Source organism: Carettochelys insculpta, chromosome 16, assembly GCF_033958435.1.
Source record: "Carettochelys insculpta isolate YL-2023 chromosome 16, ASM3395843v1, whole genome shotgun sequence".
Classification (NCBI taxonomy): Eukaryota; Metazoa; Chordata; order Testudines; family Carettochelyidae; genus Carettochelys; species Carettochelys insculpta.
The window spans coordinates 30,251,168-30,267,366 of record NC_134152.1 but is presented as its reverse complement, the minus strand read 5'-3'; the positions used below and the strand labels follow the sequence as shown (position 1 = coordinate 30,267,366).

At 50.0% G+C, this 16,199-nt stretch overlaps 1 protein-coding gene across 5 annotated transcripts in view; it reads left to right on the top strand.

Annotated features, from left to right (window-relative positions):
- Window positions 1-5,969: 5,969 nt before the first annotated feature.
- RADIL (Rap associating with DIL domain) overlaps window positions 5,970-16,199 on the top strand; it is a 76,934-nt gene continuing 66,704 nt past the window's right edge. For 2 of the 5 annotated variants that reach the window (XM_075010475.1, XM_075010470.1), the window contains exons 1-4: window positions 5,970-6,097; window positions 11,692-11,800; window positions 13,533-13,694; window positions 15,758-15,848. The gene's annotated coding sequence lies outside the window, so the exon portion shown is untranslated. The remainder of the gene's footprint in view (window positions 6,098-11,691; window positions 11,801-13,532; window positions 13,695-15,757; window positions 15,849-16,199) is intronic. The other 3 variants (XM_075010472.1, XM_075010471.1, XM_075010473.1) reach the window with 3 other exon arrangements.

The window sequence follows — 16,199 nt, the reverse complement described above, 5'->3', positions numbered from 1 at the left end:
CACCACAGCAGCTTCTTTTCCAAACACCTTGTTGCCACCTCTGGCTTGTTATTTTTAGTCTTCCTCCTTTCACTTGTGTCAGTGGGTGGAACTCAGCAGAGACTGAGCTGGAAACCAAGTGTGATCTTAAAGGGACCCTCACAGCCAGTAAAGACCGTACTGTCCAGAATTCACAACAGGAGACGCCAGACCCTCGCTGGCTTCAGGGGGAGCAGGATTTGGCCCCTCATTTCTAACCAGGCCTGCCAATGGTGGGGGGACAAGAGGGGTAACTGTCCTGAGCCCCAGTGACTCAAAAGAGCCCACAGCCCCAGGCCCTTCAAACAGCTGCCAGAGCCCTGGGCGGCACTAAGGGCTGATCGGGATGAGGGTGCAGTGCCGTCCAAGTGGTGCTGAGGGCTGGCTGTCCCCAGCCCCACCCCTTCTGCTCAAAGCCCCGCCTGTCACCACCTGGTCCAGGGGCTTAGCAATTCGGTTGGCTCACTGCACCTACGTCTCTTGCTGAGTCAATGCACAGATCAGCAGCACGCAATGGATGGAGTCTGAGAGTGAGCCACAAGCCACCAGGCAGTGGTGCTGACAGCTGCCACAGGCTTGGAGGCAAGGTGGGAGTGGGGTCTGGCTCCCTGCCTTGGAAGGGGTGGGGCCAAATGCAGAGGGGGCGGGGCTTGGGGCAGTCAGTCCTGCCACGGCCACGGTCCTTCAGAGCTGTGTGCAGAGTGGCAGCACAGCCATCCACAGTGTTTCAAATGGGCCCACACCTCTGACCTCAACTGTTGCTACTTTGGCAGTGCTGGCAGCTGGAGCTCTGGGCCCCTTTGAAATGCCGGGCCGAGGGGCAGCTGTCCCCTTCCCTCCCCACCACCGGCCTGCCCCCGGGAATTACATACCAATTATCATCCTCCACTCGCTCTGGCTTCTCATGCTCCCAGCTTTGGCTACCAGCTACCTGAGACTGCTCTCAGCTCACACAAGAGGCCAGAGGTCAGTCACACTGGAGCAACTCCTCAGTGATTCCTTTGACTTCATTTGCATCATTCTGGATTTACGCCTGAGACCGAAGTCTGGCTCTAGCCCAAACATTCATTCTGAGTTCTTCTGCTGCATCCGGACTGCTTCCCCTGGCTGCAGTGCTTCGGCCACAGAGTCTGAGCTGCCACCCACAACCCACCCCCGCCCCAAGCTGCGATGCTGGGATGTGTACGCCTGGGGGCATTCTAGTGGCATGTGTGGTAAGAATGCGAATTTCCTTAATGGCTTTAGTTATAAACTGGCCCTGTGCCCCTCCGTATGGTCAGCTGTGCCAGGAGACCCAACTGCTGGGTCACCTGTGTTTTTGAGCCTGCTGGATCTGGGCAGTGTCATCACTGCTTCTATCTCTGAGACACGAGGCATATTCCAGGGCCCACTCTCTTGTCTTCCACTCGTCCTTGGGACATTGGACGCCACCTCCCTTGACCACAAAACGGGGATCTAGACCTTCTGAGTGTGCCCTCCTCCACCAATGCCCAGCTAAGAGCAGAGCACATATCATTCTGGGGTACATGAACCGGGTGTTGTAAAGAAGACACGAGAAGTAATTCTTCACCGTACTCACATTGATTAGGCCTCAACTGGAGTATTGTGTCCAGTTCTGGGCACCACATTTCAGGAGAGATGTGGACAAATTGAAGAAGGTCCAGAGAAGAGCAACAAGAATGATGGAAGGGCTAGAAACTGTGATCTGTGAGGGCTGATTGAGAGAATTAGGTTTGTTTAGCTTGGAAAAAAGTAGACTGAGAGAGGACATAAGCAAGCAAAGAACACAAGCTTAGTAAAGGGCTTCTGAACCACACTGACTTTGCCCTTGAAAATTAACGAAGTCCCAACAGACATTCTCCTCCAGTCTGAGCACTCCCCATCAATGAGTCTGGGGTTCATCAGAACTCCACAGTGGGAGCAGAGCCTCTCCTACTAAGCCTTATGTCGCCAAAGGCCAGGTCCCCTGGCCCTGCTACAAATAGCCCCTAGCTCAGTGCCATGAGGTCACACTCTCCAGCCAGCCAGTCGCTTTTGCTCCTTTCCCTTCCAAGCATCTGCAGAAAGGCCTTTCATCCAGGGAGACAGACCATTAGTTGATGGCTCTAGATTGTGGTCTTGATGGTTCTTGGCAATGGCCAGAAGAATGGCCATACCAGCAGAATTGTCTTGTCTGTTGGTTGGTTCGGTGCTTTGATGGGGCAGAGACCAGGGCAGCTTGGGCGATTATCTGGGGACCTGGCACCAGCAGCCAGGCCAGGCCCACCCTTGCATTCACCAATAAAACCATGGGAAGAGGAGCAACCTGCCTCTAGACCATGGGTGTCCAACCTTTTGGCTTGCCTGGGCCGCATTGAGTGAAGAGGAATTGTCTTGGGCCGCATATAAAATATATAATATAGTTAATGTATATAAATCACATAATAATGTTAAAAGTTTACGATCTTGTGGGGCCGCATTACTAGCTGTCCAGGGCCGCATGCGGCCCGCGGGCTGTGGGTTGGACACGCCTGTTCTAGACTGTTCTGCTCCCTTGAGAGACATGGCTGTGAGCTGGGCTTGGGGGAGCATAGCGGGCTGAGTCCATGTCACTCTGCTTTCTGCTGCTGTGGTGAGTGCAGAGGGGAGCAACCCCTGCTGCCAGCATCAAGTCCCCTAGTAATCCCCCTGGTTGCATTGCTCGGTAGAGGGGAGTTGGGGGAAGGATTGCAACAGGGATGGAGCAGGAGTGGGAAAAGGTGGGCAGCAGTGAAGAAGGGGTGGGACTTGGCAGACAGTGTGGAGTGGCACATGGGGCACGGGCAGAGCAAGGGTGGAAAGAGGTTGGGTGGGGGTGGGGCCTGGGATGAAGGAGGCCTCATACCCCTGCTAGGTACAGTCCTGCATACTGGATCAGACCAATGGTCCTTCTAGCCCAGTATCCCATCTTCTGACAGTAGCCAATGCCAGGTGCCTCAGAGGGAATGAAGAGAACAGGGCAGTTTTGAGCAATTACCCTATCACCCACTCCCAGCTTCTGGCATTCAACAGTTGAGGGACATCTGGAGCATGGGCTTGGGTCCCAGCCCATCCTGGCTAATAGCCATTGGTGGCCCTGTCACCCATGAACTTATCTCATTATCTTTTTCAACACACTTATACTTTTGCCCCTCAGGACACCCACAACACCAAGGTCCCCAAGCTGAGAGTGTGCTGCACGAAGAAGTATTTCCTGAGGTTTGTTTTAAACCTGCTGCCTATCCATTACTTCAGGTGACGCTTTGTTCTTGTGTTAGATGAAAGGGTAAAATAAGAATTCCCTGTTTGCTTCCTCCAAACCCATTCTGCACTTCGGGTCTTACATCTCACTGCCTATATCACGTGTGCTTAGAAATCCAAGGTCCAGACAGGGGTGTGACTTTTTTGAGGGACCCCAATCAGCATTCACTTTGCACTGCCCGTCAGTACCCCCTCTACCCGTGGGAAGCCAACGATCCAACCAGCAGACCAACTTTGATGAAGAATCCTGGTCACATGTCAGTTGAGGCACACGGCACTAATGCTAAGCAGTATTTCCTTCTCTGCACTTTGCCTCCTTGTCCTGATGGGGACTCCTCCCGAAAGAAAATGGGTAGGCAGGGAGCTCCACCCACCTGGCTTTGCTCTCTTCTCACAGCTGTGTCAGAGATGCCTTCATTTCCAGACCCATACCCCTCTCCATCCCAAACAGGCCTGGTCTCCTCGCACTTGGGTTAATGTAAGTTAATGACGCTAGGGCTACGTCTACACGTGAAGCCAACATCGAAATAGCTTATTTCGACGTAGCAACATCGAAATAGGCTATTTCGATGAATAACGTCTACACGTCCTCCAGGGCTGGCAACGTCGATGTTCAACTTCAATGTTGCACGGCACCACATCGAAATAGGCGCTGCGAGGGAACGTCTACACGCCAAAGTAGCACACATCGAAATAAGGGTGCCAGGCACAGCTGCAGACAAGGTCACAGGTCGGACTCAATAGCAAGCCGCTCCCTTAAAGGGCCCCTTCCAGACACAGTTGCACTAAACAACACAAGATACACAGAGCCGACAACTGGTTGCAGACCCCGTGCCTGCAGCATGGATCCCCAGCTGCCGCAGCAGCAGCCAGAAGCCCTGGGCTAAGGGCTGCTGCCCACGGTGACCATAGAGCCCCGCAGGGGCTGGAGAGAGAGCATCTCTCAACCCCCCAGCTGATGGCTGCCATGGAGGACCCGGCAATTTCGACGTTGCGGGACGCGGATCGTCTACACGGTCCCTACTTCGACATTGAACGTCGAAGTAGGGCGCTATTCCGATCCCCTCATGAGGTTAGCGACTTCGACGTCTCGCCGCCTAACGTCGAAGTTAACTTCAAAATAGCGCCCGACGCGTGTAGCCGCGACGGGCGCTATTTCGAAGTTAGTGCTGCTACTTCGAAGTAGCGTGCACGTGTAGACACAGCTTAGGAGTGCCAAACAATGGGCCCGAGGGCAGAGAAAAGCAGGGTATAGAAACTAATCTCGTGAGCTATGTCTATTGTAGAGAGTTCTGTCGACAAAACTCACAGCACATCCACACACAAAATGCACTTTGTCAACAGAAACCATTGACAGTAAAGCTGTGTAGACACTTTGGGGACACTTTTGTCAACAGAGTGTCTCAAAAGATTGATCCGCTTTTATGCGTAGACACGATCTGCCGACAGACGTTTTGTCAGACCATCTCTTCTGACAGTAACTTCTTTAGACAGATGCTTCTAGTGTAGACATACCCTTGCTGTTTACAGACACCTGTGCTATCATATGTCATTTCTTCCATGTTATATTCCAGATCCTGGGCCTCAGCGCACCTGGAAGTTTGGCAGCAATTAGAAAAGAAAATCTCTGCCACCTCTTTATATTTTTTGGAAGGCACTTCCCCACCACACAGACCCTTGGAGGATGTGGAGTAGCTCCGAGACAGAAAACTATCTGATTTAGAGGGAGTCTGTCCAGCCCCCCAAACCCACCTTCATTAAGACCACTTTATCCAGAGCTGCTGTTCAAAACCCAATCAAGGGGGAAGTTTTCATTTGGTTAAGAATAGGTTATGGATTTCGTTATTGACTCACGCTAATGAGCAATCTGAGCTAGACCACTTAAACCCAGCGGAGCATATCCAAACTGAGCGATGCACTAGTTTAATGAAAGTCATGTAACGAAGTCAGTTCAGCTAATCCCCTGCAATGTAGACAAAGCCTGATTCCCCCTCCCACCCTTTGTCTTTGGTGAACTATATGGCAGGGGCTCCATGAGGTGTTTGCTCTGTGCCTAACACAATGGGACCTGATCTCAGTCAGGGCCTCTAGATGTGACCAGTAGAGCAAGAAGTGGCCTCTCACACAAACAGCTGCCAGGCCATTAGAAGGGCAACACTGAGAATAATGATGTTTGTGTCTTGTACAGCTCCGAGCACATTTTCAGCCCTAGGGAAGTAGTAACTCAGGCTATGTCCTTTCCTGTGACACCAGCAGCTCCAGGATCACCAGAGCTGTTGAGAATCACTTCAGTGGCCCTGCGTAAATTCTTGGGGCAGGGCCCCCTTCTTCTCATGTGTTTGTCCAGCACCTCGTGGCCAGCACCTGGCCGCTGATCCACACCCACTAGAGCTCCCACAACAGCAACCCAGCAAGCAGGCCAGGGAGGCACTGGGGGTTCCCCCGCCCCGCGGAAATGCAGCCACCTCTGGGGTGGAACGCGGCGGCTGCTGAGCACACCCGGGTGCCAGAGGCTGCCGGGAGCCTATTTTGCACCTTCGCAGGGAGGGGGCCGGGCTGCTTTCCGAGCCGGGCGCTGGGCCCTGCCTGGGCCGCCGCTCCCGGGACGCGCCGCTCTGGCCCCGCGGCCGTCGAGCTGAGGATCCCCAAGGTGGCGCCCTGGAGCTGCGGAGCCGCCTCCTCGCCACGGCGATCGCAGCCCGGGCTGGCGGGACGCGAGTGCTCCGGGCTCGGCCAGCGCCGCCGCGTCCTGCCCTCTGCAGCCGGGCTGGGGAGCCGCGGCCGGCAGGAGACCCCCGGCAGAGCCCCTGGGCCGGGCACTGTGAGTAGCGACTCGGTGCGGGCAGCCGGGGGGCGCGGAGCCCGCAGAGTGGCCGGGGCAGGGGACGGGAGACGGGCACAGCCCCCGGCAGGCTGAGCAGGGACGGGGCCCCACTCAAGCGCCTTTCAAGTGGTGGAGGCAGGCAGAAGAAGGGGTGCGGGTGGCGGAGAGCGGGGTGCCCCCGGGCTGGGGGTACGCACACAGGCCAGAGGCAGACTGGCCCAGGGACCCCCGGCAGACAAGCCAGCCTGACAGGCTTTGAGAGAGCGGCAAACACCTGGGTCGGGGGGAAGAGACACGCAGGCACCGGGCTGGACAGAGGGACAGACAGACAGACAGACAGGCAGGCACAGCTTGGAAAAAAGAGAGGAGATGCAGGAGCTATAGGCCCTTCCAGGGAGGTACCAGCAAACCCACCCATAGGCAGGACGAGTGGAGGGGAGGCTGGACCCAGAAGCTTCCTAGCACTGGAATATTTGTTTTCCTGCCCTTCCAAAGCGTAGCCTGAGAGCAAGAGTTGAGGCTTGTCTGGTTGCCATTGGAGACCGAACCTGCCCTGCTGCCTTGCAAATAACAGCAGGCTGTAGAGAAGCAAACCCCATGGTTTGCTGGGGGAAGTTGTTGCTTTATCCCTGCCAAAGTGTTGCATTTCGCCTACTCTCAGGTCTTCACCCACTCCAGCGAGTCTGGCGATAGCTGGAAAATATTTGCGCTACACTTGCCCACAGGAGAGCAGAGCAATATCTTTGGGAGTTTAAATAACTTCAGTGAATCAGGAGAAAAATGCAGGGGAGCTAGGCAGTTGCTCTGGGATTACCCATTTCCAGCACTGTGCAGGATTATTTAATGTTTCCAGTGATAATTAAGAACTCCTAATTAGTCCGCTGAGATGCAGATGCTTGGAAGCAAGCTGAAAGCAAACGTGCTTCAAAATACAGTTCTTGCGTGCCATATGCAGCTCAGAGAGTTGTCATTTGTACACGGGCATTACTGCAGGGCCAGTGTGTATGTCAGCAAAACTCCTTTTTTAAAAGATTCATGCTAAGGCCTCTGTTGACTTCCGCAGGAGCAGAACATGCTCCGCAACCTGCCTCTGATTCTCATTATCTGCCCAAGTCACGTCATAGCTGGGGATGGCAGTTAACAAGCCTGTAACAAGATGTGGTTCCTGTGGTTTTTTTGGGTTAAGGAACCATGTTTTTGTTCGGTGGTTTTCCAGGGTCTAGCACACTGTAGCATTTTCCATGCTGGGGGTTCCTCAATGTTGCTGAAATACAAATAAGAATATTAATAATGCTTTGAGAAGCTTACTGCCCATTGGTTGAAATCAGGAGCAAGACTCCTATTTGCTTCACTGGGAGTTGTGTCAGCTGCAACACCACAGATTAACTGTCACCTTCCAAAGGACAGGCTGGACAGTAATGCCTTGTAGAGCAGAGCGGGTTGCTTTCATTCCCACGGAGGCACTTCCAGCATATGAAGTCGTCTTGTGCGGAACCAACAGAACCTCAAACCTGTGTGTCCCTGTCTCTTAGAGTCTGGTGGTAGCGCAAAGAGCAAATGTTCTCAGGTTACAGCGGGGAAGATCTAGGTTGAATATTAGGAAAAATTATTTCATTAGGAGGGCGGTGAAGCACTGGAATGTGTTACCTAGAGAGGTGGTGGAATCTCCATCCCTGGAGGTTTTTAAGTCCCAGCTTGACGAAGTCCTGGCTGGGATGATTTAGTTGGGGTTGATTCTGCTTTGGGCAGGGGCCTGGACTCAGTGACCTCCTGAGGTCCCTTGCAACCCTAGGAGTCTATGTTTCTTTATCATTGCTATAAATGTTCCTTTATTCTGAATAAGCAAAAGAATTTTCCATCTAACGTCTGATTGGAGAAACAACTGACCAGTCCAACCTTTGTTGTTTGAATCAGCTTTCCTATTTGCTTCCATAGGCTCCAAATCCCCTACCATGCAGGAAGTTAATCACAGAGTCCATTTGAATGGTGATTTTTATTTTCTTCAGTCTCACTCCTATCCCTGTGAAGGTGAAGGTAGGGCCAGGGCAGGCCTCACCCAAGCAAACATTCTGCGTTAGCTTACTTCACTTTGGGCTTGGATCTATAGAGGGTCAGGATTTCACAGTCGGATGGTGTAACTCTAAATTGATTGGTTCACAATCTTCTCATTTCCTTTGCCTTTGGAGTTATAATTTGTTCCACATTGTCGTGTTGGAGCCAGTCCGTCCTCCGCCCACAGTGTCTGTGCTGCTCTCTGTTTCCATTACACTGAAGCTGCAACTCTGGTTTCCAGTTAAAAAAGGAAATTCCTCAAATAGGGACCTGAGATAAAGAGCCTCACCAGTTGTATTTCTTGGACAGTTAAATCTGAAATAAGCAGCACATGTATATATGCTATATGCATGCACGGGTGCCTTCGCATTGTTGTGTGTAACCTGCGTGCTCCGGGGTAAACACTGGGGAAATTCAGGATGATCGTAAGAGTGCTAATATGCTAATAGTCAAAAAGGACAAGCCAGATGACCCAGGTGACTGTAGGCTGATCAGTTCTACATCAATCCCAGGCAAAATAATGGAAGAACTGGTATGGGTTGCAATTGACAAAGAATTAAATGATAAGAATATAGTACAGGCCAGTCAACATTGTTTCATGGCAAATAGGTCTTCATTCTTTGAGGAGATTGAAAGTTTGGTTGATAAAGGTAACTGCGCAGATGTAATGCACTCAGACTTTTGTAAAGCGCTTGACTTGGTACTGCGCAGCAATCTGAGTAACAGATCAGCCAGATAGAGTTTCAATAAAGCCCACGTTAAACAGATTAAGAACTGGCTGACAGCTTTTGAAAAGTGGTTGTCAGCAGGGGATCATCACTGTGGCTGGAAAGGGGTATTGCAGGAATCGATACTAGATGTGATGTTATCCTGAGCTTGTGTCCTTCTGGAAGTAAATATAAAATCGCAGAGCGATTACATTTGCAGATAACAAGAAGATTGGCAGAGAGGTAAATAGCAATGGTAGGGCATGCATGCAGAGCACTCTGGATTGCTCAGCAAACTGGGCCCATTCAAGTACAGAACAACCAAATGCAAAGTTATACATGTAGGAAAAAGGAAAGCAGACAATACCTATAGAATGGAAGACAGTGACTCCAAAAAGGATTTAGGGATCTGTGGACGGGCAAGTGAATGTGATCTCTCAGTCAGTGTTGTGGTACAAATGGTTAACGTGAAGCTTGGCTGTAGAAGTAGGAGCAGGGAGTAGGAGTCAGTGAGGGGCCAGGGAGCGGGTGTTTGCGTCTGTGCACAGCCTTGCTGAGACCAGTCCTGGAATAGGGCGTGCAGTTCTGGTGTTATGTTTGGAAAGAGGATGTTGAAAAATTGGAGCGCATGCTGGAGAAAAAGCTCCCCAAATGATTTGGGGAGGCTGGGGACGCTTTAGATTCTGGAAGAGCTCAATCTGGTCAGCCTACCAAAGCAATGACTGAAGTGGGGGCTTGGCTGCAGGTGTAACTGGGAGAAAACACTGGATAGTGGAGAGTCCTTCACTCGACAAGAAAAAGGTGCAATGAGAACCAATCGCTGGAAGCTAAAGCTAGACGCATGCAAACAGGAAACACACATTTGTAACTGTGGGGGTGATAAAAGATTGGAATAAGCTCCTCTGGGAAGTCCTGGGTTCCCTTCTCTCATGTCTTTGGATTAGGAGTGGCTGTATTTCTGGTGGATGTGCTTTAGCCAAACAGCAGTTACTGGGTTGCCTGTTGAGTCAACTGAGTAAAATCTAAAAGCCTGTGAGATACAGGTCAGACCAGATGATTTAATGGTCCATTTTGGCCTTAAACTCTGTGAATCTGTGACAAGGATTATTTCTGAGCACTGACTCTTTCTAAGGTCTACGCTACTGATTGACAGCAGTATGGTGACTTTGCTCAGAGCTGTGGAAAATTTATACCCCCTGAGCAGGGTTCCCTCTAATTTTTTCCATCCATAGGTGGAATAAATTTTCTTATGTGCACCATGGCATGTGCAGATGTACACCACCCATAGAAACACAAGCGGGTGGCTGTGAGTGCTCTGCTAGTCAGCTGGGCAGCACCTGAATCTCTTCTGGGTGGCTGCTCAAGTACTCATCTTACAGGGAACACTGCCCCAAGGGATATACCAGCCTAATCCCTAGTGTAGACAGTGCCGCAGGAGGACTGCTCCAATAAATACAGCTGCTGTTTAGACCTGCCCTAAGACCCATTGATCAGGTCAGTAGCTGCTGCTTCAAATCCATTTTTATGTTTGTCACATGGAAGGGTTTGAAAGCCTGAGCTGCTCTCCTGTAACCTCTCTGTAACATAGACAGACACAGGAAAGCATAACCCGTTGAGGAAGAAACTCTTTGAGATCATTCAAAATGTGTGGTGATCCCCAAGGAGCTAGTTATTTCAGGGGCTATTTGCCTTTCTTTGGGCAGCATAGTACCTTTGATGGATTACGGCATGGCCTGTTAGCTCTACCCATTGGCATATATGATTCTCTTTACCTGTTGTGCCTAGCAAGTTTGTTTTTTATAGGCCAAAAGGGGTGAGCTGGAGGCAATGTGCTCCTTCCTGACTCCTATCCTCCTCAAGGCACTTGGAATATCACCAGCTGCACCCTCTGGAAGCTTGTTCCAACTTTGTCTCCTTATGGCCCTGGAGTAGTGTGCTGGGATTTTGAGTGAGCTGCTGAACCTGGTTACAGTGGGCCATGCTCCCCAGAAGTGATAGCATCTCATGTAATGACTCTATCTAAGAATGGGTCCATGATCTTTTTCTCTCAGGCATCACGGTATCTAAGCAACAGCCATCAACTACAGAGAGCAGTAAGCCTGTCCAAAGAGAGCTATGTGTTCACCTTCTCCCATCCTTGTCTTTTTTCTCACCTTCCCTTCCTCCCTCTCTTATATTGCTTCCTTCCCATGTTTTCTTTCCTTCCACTTCCTCACCCTTTCTGCAGTGCTAAAGGGAAAAGGCTTTATTAGAGAAGTCAGTCTTACATTTAGACTTGAACACGATCAGGCTCTGACTCAGTATCTCTTACCCTGATAAAGAGACTGCACTGCCAAGAAAGCCCTCAGATCAGACTCTCAGCCAGTCCCTCTGTCGTGCCCTGGTGGAGTGTAGTTGCCTTAGTGGCTGATAGGTGGATGAGCAAGTGTACTGCCACGTCAGTCACCAATTCACCATCTATATACTTCAGCTCATGGGCCATAGCCCATGGAGACTGCAGGTTCCAGCATGCTGTGCTCCGGCTTCTTGGCTCAAGATGGAGAAGACACTAAATATAAGGATACTTGTGAGTGGCCCTGTGGAGCTATAGGGGTGCTCTCGTGCCTCTAAGACAAAAGATCAGCTCTGCCAAAGGGTGCTGTTATATCCACAAATTGCTGCTCTGTTTTAGTCGAACAGTTGGGTGGCTCTTACACGCACGCACAAACACACACACAAGCCATCACATTGCACTGCAACTCGAGGGTATAATGGAATGGCTTTTGCAGATCTTTGTAATTAACTGGGGTGAAAGCAAACTGATGTTTTTCTCTGTTTCTCGTCCTGTTTCAGAAGTGGGAGAAACAAGTTTAAGTGAAAATGAATAATACAGGGAAAGCTGCAAGGTTTGCTATGAACACAATAAGTGATGGAAAGAAAGTGACATGAAAAAAACAGCAGGGTAAGTAAAGGTCTTTAAATCGGCATCAGGAGACATTTAGCTGGGACGTTCAGGATGGGCTGCTAATGTTGAAAGTTATTGAGGCCAGGTCTACAATAGACCCGAAAGTCAATTTCCAATACGCAATTCTAGCTACAGAAGTTGTGTAGCTAGACTTGATGTATCGGAACGGCTTTTGTGACTCTCATCACTAAGGAAGGTCAACGCGAGTGTTTCTCCCATCAACCTTCCTTACTCCTGGCAATAGCGAGGGATAAGGGACTCAACTGTCTACCTCAGACAGATCGATTTCCTATGTCTTTATTGGATATGTGACATCAAACTCCAGAAGATCGACCCTGACTGTAGACAAGCCCTATAGTGGGGACGTTGGGAGAGTTTGGATTCCACTTGGCCATAGGACACCATCCATGTGGCTGCTTTTGGTTCCAATAGGAGCTGCCCAGCTGATTTCGCCCCATGTGGGATTATGAACTTGTACCCCAGCAAGCCTAAATGATGATTAGGTTTGGGGTGTTTCATTTATGATACCATTGACCTGCTAATAATAAATTGCAGTGCAGTGCTCAGATGGCAGGACATGTGTTGGCCACACGCACATCAGATTAATTAGTTACAATCCTGGCCCTAAAAGTGCAGCATAAATCAGAGTCATGGCTTTGTTGGCATGGCCAGTCTGTGTGTACGATGACAGGTGAAGAGATGCCAAGGTTCTTGATGCAGATTCCTCTGAGCGGGAAAAACAAAACCGCTGGCTGATTCCTTTCTAGTTTGCAACAGTAAATGCCAAAGAAAACCTTGCTTTCCACTTTCCCATATGGCAAATGTTGGGAATGTCTGGAGCTGCCTAACTCAGTTGCAAGCTCTTTGTTCTCAACCAGCGCATGTTTTATAACAGCATAATAAGGGAATTGTACTGTGAGCACCAAGTCCTAGGGGCACAAGTCCTAGTGATTTTCCAGAAGGCTTGTGCACCTAAATTGCTTAGGTGGAGTTGAACATTTCCCCTCAAATGGCTACGTAGACCTGCAGTTACTTTGCCACAGATAATGTGAGTTGAGGCAACCTTAGCTGAAACCTAGCCACAGTGTTTGTTCTGCTCTTCTGTTTCTTAGAGATGCCCACAAGCGTGAAGGGCTGGGAAGAGCATGTTTCACTATTATTCCATGTTGTTCCTTTTGATCTCCGATGGAAATAAGGCCATGTGTTATTTGGTATTTTGCAAAAAAACTTTGTGTTTTTAGAGCCTGATTTTCAGATGTGCTGGACATCCATTACTCTGTTTAGAGTCAGTAAGAGGTCTGTGTTCTCAGCACATTGCAAACTGGAGCCTTTCCTGCACTATATATATGCACAACAGTGAAATGACGATGCTCAGAGTCCCATTGTATGAAGGAAACACAGTTTGTTTAGCATTTACAGTGACATTTTTGCCTCGGGGACTAAAAAAGCTGAGTTTGCACAGAGCATTCTACAGAAAGAACAGGCAAATTGCTGCATTATAAATCAGGTAGTTAAAATTCAGCTGGGCGCTTTCAGAAGGACATGTGGTTTTAGATGCCTAAGGTTGGGGATGGAAGGAATGGTTTCTGCTGTTGGAAGTATGGACCAAGTTATGCAGGTGCTGCAAGTGGTTTTGCACTGATGAGATTAGATAGGAAAATATATCTCCTTCTGGACGTTCCGCATGATTCTTACATAAACGTCACTTTCTCTCTCTCTCATCTGTTAGTGGAGTCTTTTGGGCTGGCTTACACTAGACAATTAAGTCTATCTACATATGTCACTCGAGAAGGAATAATTCACCCCCATCAGAGATGTACTTAAGCTGGCCTGTGCCCCAGTATTGGCAGCATTAAGCTGACGGAAGAATTCTTCTGTTGATCTAGTTCAGGTGAGCCAACAGCATCACCGGGCCACTGAGAAAGCTCTGCGGTCCTGGAAGGGGTGGGGCCTCAGGTAGGAGGGGTGCTCAGTGCATCCCAGACCATGCCACCCTTCTCCCCTACACCATCTGAAGCACACTGCACTGGGCTTCAGCCGCTGCTACAGTTACCCTCTTTGCCCCCAGCTCCCTTCGGTGGGCCTGATCTAGCTACAACCTCTCAGAAAGGGTCTTCTATGACTGTAACAACTGGCTCCATGACAGCACTAGAGTGGTGCAGCTGCAGCATTTCTAGTGTAGACACTCACAGAAGGGCAACAGTTTTATTTCTGTCCTCTTCCGGAATCCCAGTATCATACTCAAGCACTCTATTGCGAGTGAGGACTGATGGGGCTTTCTCAGTAGCATTGGGCAAGAAAGGAAACAGATTTCACACCCTGCAAGAGTTGCAGAGATTTACAGACTTTTCTTTTTCTGTCCCACAACGGAATGAAAAGTTGACATCTCAAACTTTTGTTCAAAGGGGGGGTGGCGTCAGTCATGATGCTTTGTTTTGATTTTAATAGTAACAGAGAAGTTGCCGGCTTAGTCTGTATTCCAACAAAACAAAGCCGCAGAAATGTAGCGCTTTAAAGACTAACAAAACGACGTGCTACGTTTTTGCTGCTGTTTTGTTTTGATTTTGACCATTTGAAAAAATGTTTTTGTGTAAATTAAAATGTGAAAAGAAAAAATTGGTTTCAAATGATGAATGAAGCTTATTTTTTAATGCCCACCTGGGACGTTTCAACACTTCTGGGAGAAGTGTCAAAAAATGTTCTGCCTGGGAGATGTGTTCCAACCAGCCGTTTCCCACAGACAGTTTCCATGAATCAACACTTGGAAGTGGGGGGAAAAAAATGTTTTGGAAAACTGCTGACCATCTCTGGCCCTAAAGACTTGTGAACATTGGCCCTTAAATCATACAGTTCGGATCACTTCTGAATGACCTGGCACTTACTCCCTTCATGACTTGGGTCCATAGTTATACCAGTGCTCCTGAGAAATGTTATATTCTAGGGAATGCCAAATTAAATTGGGGCTTGTGGTCACATTCCATATTAAGGGAAGAAGAACAGTCTTGTAGATTATTATTAATTAACATTGCTTATGGCAGAGTGAGACAGTTCATAAGTTCTGGGTTCTAATCCCACCACTGCCACAGATGTCCTGTATGGCCGTGGGCAAGACCACCTGTGCCTCAGTTTCCCTATTTGCAAGATGGAGGAACATAGTAATTCTCTACCTCAAAGGGGTGTTGGAAGAATAAATTCAAGAATATTTGAGGTGCGTAGATGGGACGTTGAGCCCCAACACTCAAACGATACAAACCATAAAAAGCAGCACACAGAGTCCCAGGGATTATCTAGTTAAATGTTGCTTCCAGATTAATGGGCAAGACACAGAATACAGGCCTTGGAGCAGAGGGTTTATGACTCCCCAGGGTAGGTCAGGGTATGTGAACACTGCAGTTAAACTCCTGGGCTGATCTGGGCCAGCTGACTCAGCCTGGCTGTGGGGCTGTAACACTGCCATGTAGGTGTTCAGGCCTGGGCGGCAAAGGCTGAGTGCCTGGGCACCACCTTGAGTGTCTGGAGGGCACCCGTGGGTGTTTAAATGCAGTGCCGACATGCTCTACATGCAGGGCTGTCCCTACCCCTACGCAAAACGTGCGGGCGCCTCGGGCACCTTGAAATCAGGGCCATCAATCTGCCCCAAGCTTCATTGTGCCCTGTGTGCTGCTGCTGGGCTCCAGCAGCCCTATTGCCTTCTCCCACCACTACAGGCTCAGTGCAGGGGCTCCAGTGGCCCCCATCCTCCTTCCCCAGGGGCTCTGGTGGTCCCCATCCTCTTTCCCCTCCACCACAGCAGGCTCAGTGCTGGGGCTCTATTGGCCCCCAGGCTGGTTTCTTGGTTCTAAGTGGCCAGCCATGCTCACCAAGTGGTGTTTGCAGGCCAGAGGACTCTTGGAGATGGGGGTGGCTGGAGACAAGTGGCACTTTCCTCTTTAAAGCATCACTTCTCTTTGGCAGGCTGTGTGACCTCCTGCTGCTCCTCTGGCTCGTGCTCCCCTCTTGGCCCTGCTCCGGCACTGATACCTCTCCTGGACTGGACACCACTGCAGTAAATGATGCCTGAGCCTAGAGAGCTGGCAAATCCTTTCCCATAACTTTGCTCCCCAGCAATCCCTGCTCCCAGCGCGGAGCAGCCACTGCGGAGTGCAGGGGGTGGGATGGGCTGTGTAGGGCACCAGTACCGGTAGGGCTGGTTCTTCCTGAATGTTTCTCTGCCCTGTTACCTCACCCGTAAAATGGGGGTGGTCAGACTTCCCTTTCTCCAGCCCCCTCTCTGCCCGGTGTACATAAACTGTCACTGCAACTGCCCACCGGTGCACTCAGACCTGGGCTCTCTGAAGCTTAGTGCAAGAGCCTCTACAGTTTGAGCTAAAAGCCAGCTTGCGCGGAGCCTCGCACG